The sequence below is a fragment of the Armigeres subalbatus genome, chromosome 1 (assembly GCF_024139115.2).
Source record: "Armigeres subalbatus isolate Guangzhou_Male chromosome 1, GZ_Asu_2, whole genome shotgun sequence".
In the NCBI taxonomy this organism is placed as follows: domain Eukaryota; kingdom Metazoa; phylum Arthropoda; class Insecta; order Diptera; family Culicidae; genus Armigeres; species Armigeres subalbatus.
Window position 1 is genome coordinate 243,572,836 of NC_085139.1, and position 19,651 is coordinate 243,592,486.

Consider the following 19,651-nt stretch of genomic DNA (forward strand, 5'->3'; position numbering starts at 1 on the left):
AATCCTTTGCTTTTTCGCATGAATCGAATCACCTGGGCTAGATGTAGATTCGATTTGCTCAATTCATCATTAATCAAATCGAACTGATTGCTCAGTTCGATTGGAGAAGAATTATTTCCGATATTAGAGTTAGAAGGAATATCTGAATTCTCCAGCTTCCTTCTATTTTTTCCGCGCTTGGGCAGGACGGTCTTGAAACCTTGTTTCTTTGAAGGAAGTGGAGAATTCAGAGACTCCCCCTTCCTCTTGTTTTTATTAATGCTCATGGCTGAGCGTGGAGACGTGACCTTCTAAGAGGTTTTTTCCCAGAACGGTGTCCCTGCAGGATTACCACCGCTTGTGGGAATTTTACTTCCGCAAACGGGTCCAACGTAAAACGAAGGCACGGGTCCTTGCAAAGATCGTAACGGGATCAGTGGGTACAAATAGCGCTAAGAAGCACCGTTGAAATTAAAATAGCTTCGGGTAGTATTAAAAACTTCCTTCCGCAAAGAGAGAAAGAACCGCACAGCACGAAAGCACGATGCGGTCTGAGAGAGTGTTTACTGTTCTCGTTGAATCAGTTGGTGGGTTCCTGCTTTGTGTGTCGCTGTCGCTCATTTTAACACTCGTATCGGTTTGGTCGGAAGGAAACTAACTCAGTAGTTTCTCATAAATGAATTGTGTTTCTTTTTTATTATTTGGTAATATTATTTTTTCTTTTTAAATATTTTTAATTTTAATACTTTAATCATTCGTATATTCAATCGCAAAAATTTATATTTTCATAAATAGATTACTTCATTCATAAAAAATAATTCATTCTTTTTCTTCTTCTTCTACCTCTTCAATGGCTCTATATTACCACTGAATCTTGGCCTGCTTCTTTACTCAATATTTCATTAACATTTCCACAGTTATTATTTGATGTTTCTATTCTGTACCCGTCCATTGCATGGATATGTGTCTTATGTTGCAAGTACAAAGATACCCTATGGCCAGTGAGTCGAGATTGCTGAAAACCCGAAAAAAATCTTTTAGACCGCAACGAAAATCGAGAATACTCCGCCTTTGCCGACAAGGCTAACTAGAAACCATTGTATTTATTCATATTTTATTATTTTATGGTTTATAGTTGATGTAATAGTTAATTTATATACAAAAGAAATACGACTGGAAGATTTGTTTTTTTATTGGTGTTCTATTTTTATTAAATTATATTAATTTATACGGGTCTCCAGTTAGCCTTGCGAGCAAAGGCCAACACAAATGGCGAGTTCGATTCTCGGTCCGGCCTAGAATGTTTGCGGGTTGGAAACATTATCGGCTCCCTTCCAGTGTATAGTGTATCCATTTTACTTGCCACACATACATACTTATGCGATTGACAGCTTTCAAATTATTACTCTAGAAGGTAACCCAAGTTTCAGTGGAATGTAGAGCCAATGCATAATGGGAAAATCCGATTTCGAAGGAGGATTTTTTTTAAAGTTTCTTTACGAGCGATTTACAGAAGAAATCAAGGGCTTATTCGAAATAAAATTTTCCAAGAAAATTCAGTGAGTGCTGTTTCATTGGACGTGGAACACTTCTGTATGTAGATATTGAGCACGTTTTACCCCAATGTTCCATATATCACGAGTTTTCATATTTTTTCTATATTTTATCTTTAGGAAATTTCTCTAAAATTGTGTTCATCTCTTCACTGTGGATCCATAGAGGTGCACTAAATATGGTAATAGTTAGAAATTTAAGGGATTTAGGGGTCAAATAGGCATCAAAGTGCATTTTATGTGAATTTTTCATGTATTCTGTAAAAATAAAAAATATTTACAGATAATTGTTGATATTATTGTCCAAAAATGTTGTACAGACATTGATAAATGTTTGTGAAACAATAACTAATGAAGTACATCATTTCGCAAATGTTTTGTAATTTATTGGGTAAAACACGATTTTTAAATATTTCTGAATAGAGCCGATGCCAAACCTTTTCAAACCATACCCATACTAGACAAAAGTTATCATATTATTTGAGAATCGATGTGATAATAGATAGGAGGAGATCGGAAATATTCTTTTCTCATGACTTTTCGCCCAAATTCCACTATGCAATTATATAGCTCAATAATTGTGAGTTAATAGATGATGGAGTAATATTAATTTAATGATAATTTGTCAATACTACAATACTATGAAAATAACAAATACTCGTATATTGCATTGAAAAAATTGATTCGAGCGGTTTTTGAGGTCAACAAGCTTAGAAGATTATTTTATATTAAAAATAAATTCACAAAAATGCGCTTTGATGATTATTTTACCCCAAAAACACTTTAATTTTCAACTTTTGCCAACAAAATATGTATAGTGCTTTTTGAGGATCCACAATGAAAAGGAAAACACAATTTTAGTACAATATTTTAAAGATAAAAGGACGAAAAATATGAAAAAATTGATTTATGGGACATTGGAGTAAAACGAGCTCAATAACTACATACAGTAGTATCCCGCGTCTATAAAAAATCACTCACTGAATTTCTTTGAAAATTTTCTTTTGAATAAGCTCTCATTCTCCTCTGTCGTCCGTGAAAAAAGTTATCCTATTTTGTAAAAAAATATATATATTTAATGAGCTTTTAGACTTGTATGACCCCAAAGTCCCCTATAATTCAATACATTCAATGAAATATATGATTATTTGTTATTTTCATTATATTATTGGCAAATATCATTTAAATTAATAGTATTTTCAGTTTCGCTGGTAACAAATCGCGTCGATCACTTTTTATTAACCTTTAAAATCGTCGCCAATATCTTTAATTTAAATCTGTGTTAATGCAAAGCCAAACCATTAAAACATGCAAAAAAAGTACTCAACTTCTGGAAATAATCTGATTATTGAAATCAAACAATTTTGTTCGTAGTTGATCTGACAGATCTTATGGCCATGTTTGCTGGCGACAATTTGCTTTGCGACGATTTCAAATTGACGTGGCCGGAAAATTCAAATAAAATGCATTTTGACGCTTATTAAACACCAAAATCCCTGAAATTTTCAACTTTTTCCAGCAAAATATATGTAGTGCCCTTCTGTCGATCCACAGTGAAGAGATAAACACAATTTTAGAGCAATGTCCTAAAGATAAAATGACAAAAAATATGTAAACTCGTGATGTATGGGACATTGGGGCAAAACGAGCCTCATAACTACATACAGAAGTGTTCCACGTCCTTGATTCTTAAATTCTTTGGAAAATTCCTTTTTGAATAAGCCCTTAATCTCTTCTGTAAGTTGTCCGTAAAGAAAGTTATTATTTTTTCCTCTTTTGAAAGCGGATTACCTAGTGTGCAATGAAGGAAAAAATATAATTTGTTTTTGTGTATATTTTACATTGTTCATTAATTATAATTTGTTCATTCGCTTATTTATTGAGTAACTTATTTACTAGGTTTCAAAATAAATTTATTGATTTATCATTTATTGTTGTTGATATATTAGATTTTTGAGTAATTAGTTTATTAATTTCTTTTTAATTTATTAATTTACTGTTAATAAAAGCATAACTTTTCCATATAGATAGCAAATCATGAAAATATTAGACAGTTATGCTTGCAGCGGCAGTTTAGTAATTTATTAATTATAAATTGATTAATTTATCATTTTTTTTTATTCATCAATTTATTAATTTATTATTTTATTGATTTATAAATTTATAAATTTGTTTATTTATCAATTTGGTAATTTAATAATTTATTAACATACCTTTATAAACTTATTATGAAATATTTTTTATTATTTAATTATTTTATTTTTGATTATTTTATTATATTTTTTTTTTTTTATTCAATAATTTATAAATTTATTCATTTCTGAATTTATTAATCTAAAATATTATCCATTTATTAGTTTTTCAAATCAATAATTTTGTAATTAAATCGATTGTTTATTTATTAATTTATCAACCCATTAATTTTAAGTCATTCATTTATTTGTTTATTAATTCTTTTGTTTATTCAAAGTCTTAGCTATATTAGTTATAAATGCTTGGCATACTTTTTCTGATTTGCTACTACTGAATCATTTGATATGCTTCCGATATGCTTGTGCATCGTCTCTGTCGTTCACGGTGAACAGATTTTCAGAATGCTTTTGCCATTCGAACGTGAACGAGCTCCGTGGAATTTTCTTACCTGATTTACCAGAGAAAGCTTCTCTCCCCTCTGATATATACACCATATACGCCATATGTGTAGATGTGTAGATTGCCTCTCTGTCGTTTTCATCCTGCCTGTCTGTCTGCCCTTGGTTTTTGGTACACACATGCTCGTATGCTCTTTGCGTTATGACCATCCACGAGGTACAGATATTAATAATAATTATCATTCAGAATGTTTGAGATTAGGTATACCTATATGAGTTTATTCAATAAAGTTGTTTATTTGAAACAGTTTATGTGAGTAATTTACATAATTTGGATAATGACTATCAACAAAATCTTAGCACAGCAAAAATTATTGAATACATATTAAGACTTTCAATAGTAAACACAACAATTAAATACGGTACGGATATACGATACGTGATCAATTGAATTTTATACACTAAAACTTGAGCAAAAATTGGGATTTTTTATTGGCGAACTGGTCAAATATTCAAACATTAATTAACACTATTCGAACAAATGAATAATAAATTTAAAAAAATGAGATGAAGAAAAGTATTAAACAAATGTAAGCCAAAAGAGAAAGTCAAAAATTATATCTAGCAAAAGTAAAAAAAAAAATAACTCCTCATCAAATTAAACTTGTTACTACATGTCAAAATCAATCGTTCAAATGGGATAGAAGTCACTAGATAGAAAATTAGAAGAAATTACTTCTCTTTTCGTAAATTCGTATTTTCTTAACTATAATTGCATAATTGAACATTATTGTATTAATGTGTGGAACAGAATGAATCATGTGAATTACATGCTTCGTGGGTAGTTTTGCCAGAACTCCTTTGAAGCGAACCAGTCGAAAGATAATATTTGGATTCAGGTCAATTGATCACCGGAATTTGTAATTCAGCTTTGAACGGTGCAAAATGTATACATTTGGTAGCACAGATGAAAATTTGCCATTCAGAAATCTTTAAGTATATGTACCTACTGGCTTTTCATAACAAAATTCCCGAACATTTAAACGAAAAGATGATTAAAATTAAACAACTTGATCAACATCGTTCCGTAGATTACCCACTCAAATAATTCATATACATATATGCGACAATATGTTTCATTTTTATTTTCTTCGTTTACTACTGCACACTTACTTGCTGCCTGCATTCGTGGGCAATAATTCAACACTTCCAACTAGACTCGATTGTCCACGACGATGTTCACTGTGAAATTATCGCTCTTTCTCACCTCTTGTTCATGTTCATGTTCACGGGAGGTGTACAGAGGGCTTAAGGTATAGCCATTACTGCTGGCAGTTGTAAGCAGGATTCTAAAGTGCAAGGACGTTGAGCTGTGTTGGGTGATTCTCTGTTGAAGTCAAAGCTACATAGGAGGCACTGAAAATGTATTCCAAATGGTGGCATCTTAGCGGTAAATCATCTAGCTAGGTACTTCTGGACAGCAGCAGCAGTGAAGTGATGTTTTTACGCAAGGTTTGAATTAACGTTTGATTGTTGTGAGTGGTCAAAGTGCAAATTATAACCGCTAGGCGACGGCAGAAAGTTGGAGTTGGTTGCGGCAAAAGCACTCGTCGGAGGAAGAAGCAGCAAAAATGTATTCGCTGGGTAACGTCTATCGTGTTTTAGCGGTAAATCATCGAGTAGCCGACGTTGGCGTCAGTACCAGTGTAGCAATAGCGCGTTACAAAAATACCTCTCTTCTGTGAGCACGGCTTGGGCCCTAGAGAGGCCCGTTTTGGGTGTAGCTACGTTCTCGTTCTCGTTCACTTGAAGCTAGTGTACTTGGTGATGGCTTTGGTTCCCTTCGAGACGGCGTCTATGGCCAGCTCGTCCGGTAGCAGAAGGCGGTCGGTGGTCTGAATCTCGCGGCTGTTGATCGTTGAGCGTTTGTTGTAGCAGCGATACGCTCGAAGATGCCGTTTACGAAGCTGTCAATGAAGATCATCGCCTTCGACGAGACACAAGTACCCTAGTGGACCTGCTTCAGCACCTTCTAAATGTAGATGGCATAGTTTTCTTTCCTCCGTGCCTTCCGCTCCGATTGCTTGTCGTTCCGGTGGTTCTGCCGATCGGGCGTGAAAACCGGACCTTGGCTTGCCAATATCCGATTGCAATCGAGACCGAGGCCGCGCCAGTGCGGTTCCATTGGCGTCCGCTGGCTACCCCTTTCGTTCGTTCGATACCAGTGCTCCCCAGCAAAACCAGGGTCAAGGCATTTTCCTCAAAGTACAAAACATAATCGTCTGACGTCTGTAGCAGCGCAACCCGAGCAGCACAAGTCAGACAAAAACGGTTGTAGCAACTTGATTGTGACTAAATCTAGTCACATATCAGTTGTAGTAACTTCCGTTGAACATGTGTGCTGCTAGGGAAGTGCTCATCGGAGGGAAACACTGCAAATGGTTATTTGATTGGATGGGCTCTATCGTGTTTTACCAGCAAATCATCGATTGACGTCAGAAGCAGTCATGTGAAGTTTTCTTTCTAGATTCTTATTTTTGTTTCTTTCTGTTCTTGATTGAAAAGGCGTACTACTGAAAACAAAGCGATTCTTTTCAGAATCGTCATTTTACATTTTACGCAAGAGAAGGCTTAGCTGAGACGAATTTTCTTCAAAGTGCAAATCATAATTGCTAGGCGACGACGGTGGAAAGTTGAACCCATCGGTTGCAGAATCACAAGAGCTTGTCGGAGGTAGACGCTTGATTCGCATTGCAACCATGAATTCGATAGTGGTCACAGCAGCGTAAGATCAGCGTCAGTAGAGATATTCAAAATTTCAAAATTTAAATACTATAACTTTTTACGCATTTTAATATCTTACACTTTTTACCTACGCCCAATTGGCGTTCTTGTCTCAGATACAACCTTCTGTTTGTTTTCACAAATTTCTGTCTTTGGTCTTGCTGCTTTTAGTTATAGGAAATGCGCATTATTGGAAATAAATTTTTATATACAAGAGAAATCTGTTTGCTCTAAATTAGAAAACACAATCGAAAATAATTCATCACGTCTAGTGAGAAAAACACACATTTTCATTCTCGAATAATAATTGATACAGAAAAGCCGCATGGTACCGTTTTGACTTAAATCCCAAACATGGCTCATATTCCGAACACTGGCGTTTTATCGTCCTAGAACCAAAATTTCCATCGATTTCAGGTAGTTTAATTTAAAAGGTAATTTAAAAGCAAAGGTTTGGAATATGATTTAGTCATTGCGTATGCCGATGACGTCACTGTTATCACCACATCGACACAAAAAATCAACGATATGAGAGAACTTTTTCTGGGGAAGGTCATTTGGCCGAAACCCATTCGGCCGAAAGCCATTTGGCCGAATGCCACCAGGCCGAACGGGTCATTTGGCCGAATGGCTCATTTGACCGAATAGGTTGTTTGACCGAAAGGGTCATTTGGCCAAAAGGGTCATTTGGCCGAAAGGGTCGTTTGGCCGAAAGGGTCATTTGGCCAAAAGGGTATTTTGACCGAAAGGGTCATTCGGTCAAAAGGGTCATTTGTCCGAAAGGGTCATTTGGCCGAAAGAGTCATTTGGCCGAAAGGGTCATTTGGCTGAAAGTGTCGTTTGGCCGAAACGGTCGTTTGGCCGAAAGGGTCATTTGGCCGGATAGGTCATTTAGGCGAATAGTTTATTGAAAAGTGAGAAATTAGGAATGAGAAGAGAGACGTCTCACTACTCACTTTGCGCTCCTCTTTTTTACAGCGAGAAGTGAGAAATGAAGAGTGAGAAGTTAGACGTCTCATTTCTCACTCTTCATTTCTTTCTTCTCACTTTCGACAGCGAGATGTAAGAAATAAGAAATAAGGAGTGAGAAGTGAGACGTCTCACTCCTCATTTCTCACTTCTCACTGTGAAAATTAGTTCTCTAAATTAGTTCTAATTTCTTGCACGGAAAATTAAATTAAAGCCCATAAATTTTTATATTTTCACGGATTCGCATAAGTGTCTCTGCTTATGGAACCACCCCACCCATTTTTGGCCCTTCATACAGGAGTTTGATGAAATACAAACAATAGTATAATCATGATCAAATCGTTTGTCAGATATGGCCAGTGCTATCGGCAGGTGCCTTGCTACAATAGATGGTACTATCATCATCATCATCATCATAAATTTTGATATTTCCACGGCTCTTGAATTTTATGAAAAGGTTTTTGACATGTCCCGTTTTGCAAACGCGCTTGTCCCGTTTTACGTCGAAATGATCTGGTCAGCCTAGTTAGATCGGAAATGACTAGGCTGACCAGATTATTTTGGTGAAAAAAGGGACAAACGTACTTGCAAAACGGGACATGTCAAAAAGCCTTGTGAGAAAATTCAAGAGCTGTGGAAATTTCAAAATTTATGGGCTTAATTTTCATTTTCCGTGTAAAAAGTTAGAGAATTTTTTTAGAGTGAATCATTCACCACCATAACCTTCTATTGTATTAAGTTAGTTGTGGAAAAATACTACAAATAATTCACTCTTCAAAGGGGCGCGGAAAAAACACGAAGGAACATTATTTACATTAATAACGCATTTCTAACAAAAAAATTGTGGAATTTTGAAATTTTTAATCTACTCTTAAACATGAATTTTATTACTGATCAATATCAAAAACTTCCCAACTCTGAACAATTAAAAATAACTAGAAAATCTAGGAATAAGAATAACAAGAATCTCAGAAAGGAAAGAACATTGATAATATGTACTTATTACATTATTACATTATTATTTTTTTCTTGATTGATGACTTGTGAGGAAAGTCAGATTTTTTCTCTTTTTTTGGAAAAGATGTTTAATTTTGATACACATAGTTAAGTTTGCCATTTTAGGGTGTTTTTATGAGATATTGCGAAAAAAGATTCGGCTGCCGGTGGGACTTGAACCTAAACTATTCCATTAGGTACACGGACGTATTACCAATTATACAACAGCTGCCCTTGCGAGAAGGTGTTCCATAACCAGCTAATAACGATGGGATATTAGTCAATTCCCCGTATCTATCGAAACTGCTTTGGCAACATTTCACACCCTATTCTCTCTGCCCAACCCGCAAACTTAACTATGTGTATCAAAATTAAACAACTCTCAAAAAAAATAAAAAATCTTACTTCCCTCACAAGTCATCAATCAAGAAAAAGATAAACGATGATACCCTGCAGTATTACACACCGCAGCTGGTCGGACGCTCCACTATGGGGAATCAGGTGACCGAAAATAAAAAAATCGACTTTCTCTGATTCGTAATTCAAGTTGACCTACTAAACGCTAATGCTTTGGAGCATTAAACCCCAGCATATCAGCACTCTAAGTCATATGGTTATCAAGATATAGGCATTAGAGCCAGACACTTTTTAGTTCTTGAAAAATCAATGCATTATTCAACTGTCAATATCTTCGGCTACAGTAGCTCTTTTCCAACTCTTTAAAAAGTTTCTGAAAGCTTGTTTCATGGACTTGCGAGGAACAGGTTAGTTATGGAAAAATAGGTAGTGAAACATCCGAAAATGACCCAATTCCATACAAAAAGATTCTCAAAGTTTCGCTTAGCGACTACCACTACGACTTTCTTTGGACCTCCCAGAAGGCATTAAAACAAATTCCAGCTGCTTATGGCTGCAAATCTGCGATTCCGATCACTTTTTCGAAAAAAGTCATTAATTTTGAAACATTAAATGTAATTATTCTCATAATACACGGCAGACTGTGATGGGCTGGATACAAATCCCATGCGTATGACAAAAGAGCATCAAGAACAGTTAAAATAGAGATAGTAGATAACACGAAAAGTGTCGTAGGCTTCGTGGTAGGCCGTGTACACGATAGCTTATGCAGCTATATGATACTCCATTTGGCGTAGGCTCACCAAGAGGAGGCAACTCATTATCTATCAAGTATCAAGCAAATAAATATGAAAAAAAAAAAACAATATACTCTTGAGGGTTACGAAAATACTCTAGGCTTCATTTGAAATTATTTCATAAAAAGTAAAATTTTGATATTAATTAAAATCCAATATGTGAATACAAGAAGCAAAAATGTCTGTACCTAAGGACATCTTTCGATAATTATTGGTATGTACCTAGGTGAAATAAATAAACATGACGTTTTCATTCGTGCTATGAACTCGTCGGATCCTTTGATAAGCTCCCTCAACTTAGGTAAGCGACTTCAAAATAAATCTAATCTGGAATATCCAGAAGATGTTCAAAGTTTTTAGTGACTGAAACTTCTTGCAATACAACAGATTCGAGTACAGAAAAATATACCATAGCAGATATTTTAATCGATCTTGAAGAAATAAATGATGATTTTGTTGAGGATGTTCATGTACATAATGAATAAATAAATGTTGTTGCAGTATACTTATATATCTTGAAGCTTTTATTGCATGGAGTTCGTTTAGCTTTAATAGAGCTTTATATTGTATTCCCTTTGCTTGTTTTACGGGTTAAGAGCCTGAACCAATCTGAAAAATCCTACAAAGACAACCTGTTACGTATGTAGATGCAATGGCCTGTATTTGACGGAGTCCTTGTGCAACTTAGAACATCTGTACAACTCAATTCACATAAAAACAGTATGCAATTTTCTAGTTTGAACTCTACAGGTCTGCGCTGCAATAAAATACACATCTATAGACTGCTGTGTACATGAGACATTCGTAGATAAAAGGGATATATTCCATAGAGATCAAAGGTCTGTATTCCAGGGAGTTTGGAGACCTTAGAAGTAATAACGACCTGCAAAACAAGTATTTCACATCTTTTAGACAATAATCTACGATATAAGTGTGAAATATTGCAGAAATGAAATGAAAATATTTTCGGCCACCTACTTGTATGGAGCCGCCCCATAGTGCGCTCGGTGGCAAGCGAGCCTCTATTGTCGTTGCAGAAGCAAACCCGCCCCAATACGAATTGTGATTCAAACGCAACCGACTGTTGTTCAATTCTGATACACATAGTTGGGTAGAGAGAACAGGGTGTGAAATTTTGCCAAAGCAGATTCGATAGATACTGCGAATTGACATCGTTATTAGCTGGTTATGGAACAACTTCTCGCAAGGGGTCGTACACTTATTACGTAAGCAATTTTTTGGGGTTTTCGACCCCCATCCCCCCCTGTAAGATTTTTTTCATACAAATGAATTTTTATGTATATTAAGCGTAAGATATTGACCGACCCCCCCTCCCCCCATAAGTGCTTACGTAATATATGTACGGCCCCCAAGGGCAGCTGTTGTATAATTGGTAATACATTCGTGTACTTAATGGAATAGTGTGGGTTCGAGTCTCACCGGCAGCCGATTCTTTTTTCGCAATATCTCATAAAAACACCCTAAAATGGATTTTGTTGACCAATTTTTTTAAATTCAGCAACAATATTCTTTGATATGCAAAGAATGTTTAAGGCAAATTTAAGCATCATTGGTCATATAAAACCACCCTGACAATAATAGAACAAAACCTGCCAAAGTCGTCATTTCCCCTATGTGTTTAAAAATGAAACATAATAAAATAAAATTAATAAAATGTAAAATTTATTGTTTCCATGAATATGGTTGGCGCATGTGCTTAAATGTAAAATCCTCATACTTTTTTATCGAAATTGATTTAAATAACACTAAAATTAGCTTCACACATCGGGAATCTTGTCCATTTATTTTGTTCCCATGTGCTTCTAAAACGGCGCGACTCATGCAATTTCGTCGCCAAAAGTAAACCAAATCCCGGGTAATTTATGTTCACAACTCGGACCCTCGGAAATCTCCGCCGGATTGTAAGTATTTTAAATAGGGGCCGAAATTCAAACTTCCTACAAAGAAATACCATAAATCCCGCCCACACATATGGGCGAGAACTTGCAGACAAGCCCCTGATCTGTAAACTAGCCTTAAAGTACGTGAGGACCGAAATCCGAACAAACTTTTCCTCAGTTTGAAACTGCGAAATATTCAGAATTATTCAGAAAGACTTGATTCTAGAATGACTAGATTGACTTGAGGAGAATGATTCCTAATGTTTCGAAAAGAATCAATCGGTTGGTAAATATGTAGTTAAGCAGATTTGAAAAACAGAATTACTTACTTCGCTGGAAAAAGCAATCGTAAATTCACTTAATTTTGTGGTGCGGTTAGCGACGTCAATCGTCTAGACGCATGTGCTATTCGTTCGATTTCCGCCCGGTAAGGAGCAAAACTTTTCGTGATTGGAAAATTCTCCACTGGTCCACTGGGTGTTATATGCCCGTTGTCTAATGCTAGGTGTTTACTAAAGTGTTCAGTCTGTACGACCTCTGGTCGAAGACGGTGTACCTGTATTTTATTATCAATTCAGTGCAAAACCGAATTATGGCCGCTAACGAAGTTGGATTTTCTTACAATCCATACGTTAAACCTAACTTCGGAAGTGGTGCGCTGTTTTTATTTGGTGATGTGCCATACAGCGCACCACTTCCGAAATTAGGTTTAACGTATGGATTGTGAGAAAAATCCAATTTCAATAGCGGCTATAATTCGGTTTTCTACTGAATTTATAATAATTAGAATGTTTGTCCCTGCGCTTCATTTTCTTGACGTTGAGGCCTGACCTGATTTGCAGGATGTACTTGCCAACCAAGTTACCGGTTGCGTTTAATTCATTGATGAAACTGTGATTGAAATGAAACTGTATGAAAACTGCTCCCCTAAACGCACCTTCTGACTGCCATTCCCGCGGGAATCATTCACCACCATAACCTTTTATTGTATTAAGTTATTTGCGTAAAAATAGTAAACTACAAATATATCACTCTTCAAAAAGACGCAGACAATATTAAAAAAAAGTGTTGTTTTGAAATTTTATTTTCATTTACATCGACATGCATTAAGTATTTTATTATTGATAAATATCAAAAACTTTCCCAATTCTGAACAATTGAAAATAACAAACAATAGTTAATGTACCCTGCCTAAGGCCGGATGTGTAAATTAGCCTAAAAGTACGTCAGGACCTTAAATCTAACCTTCAATTTTCCCTTGGTTTGAAACTGCCCTTAACTTAATTTTTTTCAGTTGATTTTTAAATTATTTTTTCATGCCGTCGTTTTTATACAGTGGATGATTTCGAAATATTCAGAATTTTTGAGAAAGACTGAATGATTCTTGATGTTTTGAAAAGAATCAAATAATTAGAATGTCTGTTCTTGCGCTTAATTTTACTGACGTAGAGGCGTGACCTAATTTTCAAGAAATACTTGCCTACCAAGTTACTAATTCTGTTCAATCCACTGATGAAATTGTACAAATTTTAATGCCTTCGGAATTAGTAACAAAAGAAATCATGAAAATGAAACTGTATGAAAAAAAAAAACCCATTAACTGTCATTAACTGCTACAGACCTTGAGAGAAGTCGATTAATGAAAATACAAAACGGCATAGATAGCATTCCCTCAAAAGCAACACTGATAACATAACATCATATTTTTTTATGGGTTTCTTCCACTTTCTTTGTTTAGAGATGCGCCAGGTGAGGGCTGTACACACAAAAAAACCTTCTATGTAGTTGATTTTAGATTCCTGCTTAAAATGTTGGATTTGTTTGAATAATATTTTGGAGCTCGTTTTGGAATAGCCAGAGCAGTCACCTAACCTTACCCCAAAAGAACATCTGTGGTCTATTTTGAAAGTTCAGGTTCAAGAATAACATCCAACAAGTCATTTAGCGATTACGACAAGTAATTGCAACTGAATGGGACAAAATCACACCTGAAACGACTGCTAAGTTTGTTGAATCAATACCGCGAAAATGTCAAGCTGTTATTGAAGCCAACACAAAACATTGAACAATGTTATCCAATATTTTTTACACGGTTGGAATAATTTAATTTCTTGGTTAACCTAAACTTTCACAGCATTTTAAATATCACCTAAATTTTCTTTGTTTTTCTGTGATTTTTTTACTGGGGTTTAATCATAGTTCCATTGACGCTAAAGGTCTCATTTGACTAAAACCAAACCGTGTAAAAAACTGGGTGTATTAAATACTTGTATTTCCGTATTCATAGTTTTTCAAAGAAGGAAAAATATCATGTAAAATGACAAGAACTTTAAACTGAATAAATTATATAATCATAGGAATAACTTTCTTAGCAACTGAATAACTGGAAAATAGTAAGATGGCAGTAGGGGTGGATAAACTTTTTTTTACATACTGTATATCAACAAGCGTCAATCTACGGTTGATTCCCGCGTCCCACAACACGCATTACAAACTGTTGTTATTCCGACAGTTCGATTTTACTTTCGATGTCAATCGGTGTAATCGATTGCGTAATCATTACCACGATTGGACAAAAATGTCGCTAGGTTGGGTTAGTTTTTTTTCAGGAATTGCGTAGTCTGCATAAAACCACCAACGATCGTGTTTTTTTTCGACAAGGCCTTCTCTTTAAACCCTGTAACCAAACGTAAAACTGGTTTCCCCAGCATCCACCCATGCACTCATCATGGACCGGTGTTTGCTCGAGCGAATGAGGGATGTATAAATTTTTGGGCAAGTCATTAGCGGACGAAGATATATGCAGACAAAGACCGAAGACGGCGACCACTAGATCGAGGTTGTGTAGCATGCATGTACAATGGGGGCCCCTTCCCGGGTCGAATCTTAGTAGAGGTTAGGTAATGCGGCATTTGAAGGCCCCGAGGGCTGCCCGAGCCCATAACCACATAAAAGATGTCGTCGGTGGTTGCGAAATTCGACCCGCGCGTCGCGGCTCTTCACATGGACGGGCTTGATTGACGGACCGCCGCGCCGGCCGCCGGCCGACCAAACGATGACCTCAAACAAGTCGTTTGCTCGGAGTCGTGTCCACCAAGGGATGCTGGAGCTGAAGTTGAATTGTGAATAACAATTTTTTATTCATCTCGCTCTGTCTGTCTTTACGTGTTTGGTATTCATCTGCCGATTTGATGCAGAGTGGTGATATAGCGCGAGGCGGCGCGTGGCGAGCGGCGATCAGTGATTGTAGAAATCTCGTTGGCCAATGAAGTGTGGACAAAGGAGCAAACATCTTCTAAGCGCATCTCAACTGTTGATGCTCATCGCGTCGAGTGCGATCGTCACCGAAGAGGGCTCGTGACAGTTCAATTTGTATACGTTACGTGACTTTCGATCTTTTTGCTTCAGTGGTCATCATAGGAAAGTTAACTACAAGTCGTGATGAATGCCAGAGCTTCATGGAGCCATGGGGCTACAGTATCAGGACAGGCAAATAACAGCGACTTCAACCTGCACATATTGTTCGCCGTTCGGAAACGGTTCTAGTGATCAATGGTGTATGTCATAGATGTAATACGAGCCGACATTACTTATTAGAATTTTTCATGCACAATCCCGCAGGCTCTTGGTTTGCTCAAGCGAGCTCAGACCGCAATTATATTTTTAATCTGGGTAGACGTCAGACAAAATTACACCAAAATGTTACTGGGGACGGTTTACCAAATCTGAAGTAATTTAAAATCATTATAATATTTGCTCGATTTGTTTCTCGATATTTTCTCAATTTTAATTATGAAAACCTTCTTAAAAATCAAGATAAGAAAAATTAGATTTTGAACTAAAATTATTCGGAAAAATTGCATTTCAAAGGTTGTAAATTCTTCAGAATATTTTTTATTCAGGTTTAATTCCATACATTTGATTGATTCACACGGTACCCATTGATGTGGGTGGGATCACGTTTTTCCTTTCCTTTCCATTTTTTACGCATTTTATTTACGGTAAACTCCGCGAAGGCCGTACCTTACCTACCAGCCTACCCCGCTGCGGACATGGACATGCGATTTACCCTAAACAACTTTCAGTTTCTTTGTTTCCCACTGCCGGCCATTCAGTTCTGCCCAATTTCGACGATTGCTAGTAAATATTGTAACCCCCATAAAAGTGATCATTACCGTGATTGCTACGAAATAAACATCGAAGCAAGCGAGCGCAAACCGAGTGGGGCCCGCACTTTCTTCCCCCCAACCAACAACGATGGGGACTCTCGCGCTGCTAAGACTTCCATCCACTCCACTCACCTTCCAGTGAGTGGCGACAATAACAACGCACGGCATGATTTGATCACAGCGCGGCAAACGAATGGAATGTTCATTTCGGACTGGATGCATAATTTCCACCAGGTAATAAAACAAGAGAATAGGAGCTCACTCACCCAGATCCGGCGACTTGGTGCTAGTGGTTGTGGGCCGCTCGATGCCGCTGCCGCCACCCTCTGAACCGGTTCTCGTGCTGGGTCCAAATTTCCTACGCACTCCCAATTTGGGCCGCGCTGCTGTTGCCGTTGATTTCGGTGGCAGCTGAGCAACATCAACAACGCCCGGCTGGACGGTGGTGGCGGCGGCGGTGGCGACGCCTGCTTCCTCCGCGGGTGATCCCCCGCCGAGGACGGCCGGCCGCTGGCGGTTGGCGCTGTTCAGTTTGCTCAGGTATGTCGTTGGCCTTCTACGGCGTGACAATAGCGAGGTAGCGGCGGTTGTCGTCGTCTGGAGCAGCGCCAGGCTCGAATCGGTTGTGGCAGCATCGACGCTCTCAGATCTTCGCGTGCTCTTGCCGTGTTCGGACGCGTCCGCTGTCGGGGTCGCGCTTGTTGTTGCCGAGTTGCTGTTGCTGTTGCTGCTGCTGGGGAGGCCACCACCGGGCCGTCGTAGTACCGGACGGAACTGGGGACGCACCTGGACGAGTGGATGTGTGTTTTATCCGGAAGCGAAGTGAAAAAGGAATAAACGAAAGTGCATTAGTGTTGAATAAAACGGTGGATAATTTGGCTGGTTTTGGTTGTTTTGATTATTTGGCGGATTGATGGCTGTAAATGGATAAAGAAACTAAGATAATGATGATCTACTGAGGCGTAGTTGGTCTCAGACGATTCTAATTTTCGAGATGAACTGTCATATAATGCTGTTGAGTTTTACCATTTTGAAAGACAGTAGAAATATGTTGGGAAGGATTTAGCATGCAATTATTCACATTGAGACTAGGATTTGATTGTGACTAAGTGTTTTCGATTGTGTGCGCTGATATGCTAGTTGGATTTTTTTTAACAGGCTGTGCTTCACCGTTTGTGTTTATGTCATTTTGTAAGATCACTTTATCCAAAACTGTGGGAAATTTATCTTAATTTCAGAGTGCAAGTGTTATTCGAATAGTTTACTTTCCAAGATAGCCATGGCTTCTACTTCTTGAGATATTATAAATTTTGTGTAGTTTATATTTGAAATTTTGTGGTTTATTAATTGTTCTAATTTTTCTGTATGCCATTATACGTTCCTTTTTGCGATCATTGTAGGTTTTGATACTCGAAGTACTAAATGTTTAACGTTTTCGATAATTATTTATGGCTCTTGGATAACGGCCGATTATGCAAAAAGAAGTTCCTAAACTATTGATATCTTGTTTTAAAATTGTGTTATTAGTAAGAATAACTCAGATGAAGTGATAAAATATTTAGAAAACTTATTCTTTACAAGTATTTTTTAATGAAATATGTTTTTCATTCACTAAATGGATGATAATGTCAAGATTTTCGCAATTTGCATTTTTTTGTTTCCCTCGGATTCATTGACTAAATATTTCACAAATTTTTAGACGAAAAACATTGGTATCGGCCTTATGATACATGAATTTTGTTATCGTAGCTGGCATTTTGGCTAATCATACTTTTCTTGGATTTCGGAAGAATAGTGCAAATTTCCTAACATTTTTCCTGTTATCTCAATTTTTTTAAATTTTTTGGTGGAGTAGTCGTTTGTGCATAAACACCTTAATTAAGAGTTCAGAGCTATATTTGTGTATATGTTTCAAAAAACGAGTATTTTTTTTATTATTTTCGTCAATTTAAATATTTTTTTGAATTAATTATTATCCTTACTCTAAATTATCAGTTTTGAGATTAATTGACAGAGTGGTTTGCAGTTTTAATGAAAAAGAAAAAGAAATATAAGACTTGACAGGCTGACGGGGCAACTATTCTTCTTGCCCGGAGGGACTTCTATTAAAAAGTTTTTTGGAACTGATATTCAGAAGATTTTTAAGACTTGTAATCCCGAGTCCTTTAGGATCTCTAATCAGAAGCCTTTCTTTTAAGAAGCCCTTTGGGACTTCTGTTCAGCAGCCCTATGGGACTTCTGTTCAGCAGCCATTTAGGACTTCTGTTCAGCAGCCCTATGGGACTTCTGTTCAGCAGCCATTTAGGACTTCTGTTCAGAAGCTCTTTGGAACTTCTGTTCAGAAGCTCTTTGTGACTTCTATTTAGAAGCCCTTTGGGACTTCTATTTAACAGCCCTTTGGGACTTCTATTTAGAAGCCCTTTGGGACTTCTATTTAGAAGCCCTTTGGGACTTCTATTTAGAAGCCCTTTGGGACTTCTATTCAGAAGCCCTTTGGGACTTCTATTCAGAAGCCCTTTGGGACTTCTATTCAGAAGCCCTTTGGGACTTCTATTCAGAAGCCCTTTGGGACTTCTATTCAGAAGCCCGTTGGGACTTCTATTCAGAAGCCCGTTGGGACTTCTATTCAGAAGCCCGTTGGGACTTCTATTTAGAAGCCCTTTGGGACTTCTATTTAGAAGCCCTTTGGGACTTCTATTTAGAAGCCCTTTGGGACTTCTATTTAGAAGCCCTTTGGGACTTCTATTTAGAAGCCCTTTGGGACTTCTATTTAGAAGCCCTTTGGGTTGCTGTGTTGAACTTAATCCTAGAATTAAAAAAACACATTAATAAAGCACAAAAAAAAAGCCCTTTGGGACTTCTATTTAGAAGCCCTTGGGACTTCTATTCAGAAGCCCTTGGGACTTCTATTCAGAAGCCCTTGGGACTTCTATTCAGAAGCCCTTGGGTCTTCTATTCAGAAGCCCTTGGGTCTTCTATTCAGAAGCCCTTGGGACTTCTATTCAGAAGTCCTTTGGGACTTCCATTCAGAAGCCCTTTGGGACTTCTATTCAGAAGCCCTTTGGGACTTCCATTCAGAAGCCCTTTGGGACTTCCATTCAGAAGCCCTTTGGGAATTCTATTCAAAAGTCTTTAGGGACTTCTATTCAGAAGCCTTTTGGGTTTAGAGACGAGCCAGCCTAGGTCTGAAAACCTCTCAAATAAAGACAAAAAGCCCTTTGGAAGCCTATTCAGAAGCCCCTGGGGACTTTTATTCAGAAGCCCCTGGGGACTTCTATTCAGAAGCCCTTGGGGACTTCTTTTCAGAAGCTCTTAGGGACTTCAATTCTGAAGCTCTTCGGGACTTCTATTCAGAAGCCCTTGGGGACTTCTTTTCAGAAGCCCCTGGGGACTTCTATTCAGAAGCCCCTGGGGACTTCTATTCAGAAGCCCCTGGGGACTTCTATTCAGAAGCCCCTGGGGACTTCTATTCAGAAGCCCCTGGGGACTTCTATTCAGAAGCCCCTGGGGACTTCTATTCAGAAGCCCCTGGGGACCTCTATTCAGAAGCCCCTG

At 37.5% G+C, this 19,651-nt stretch overlaps 1 pseudogene; it reads right to left on the bottom strand.

The window, feature by feature from the left end:
* Positions 1-16,903, bottom strand: part of LOC134206239 (mucin-5AC-like) — a 111,116-nt pseudogene extending 94,213 nt beyond the window's left edge.
* Between the last annotated feature and the right edge of the window lie 2,748 nt (positions 16,904-19,651).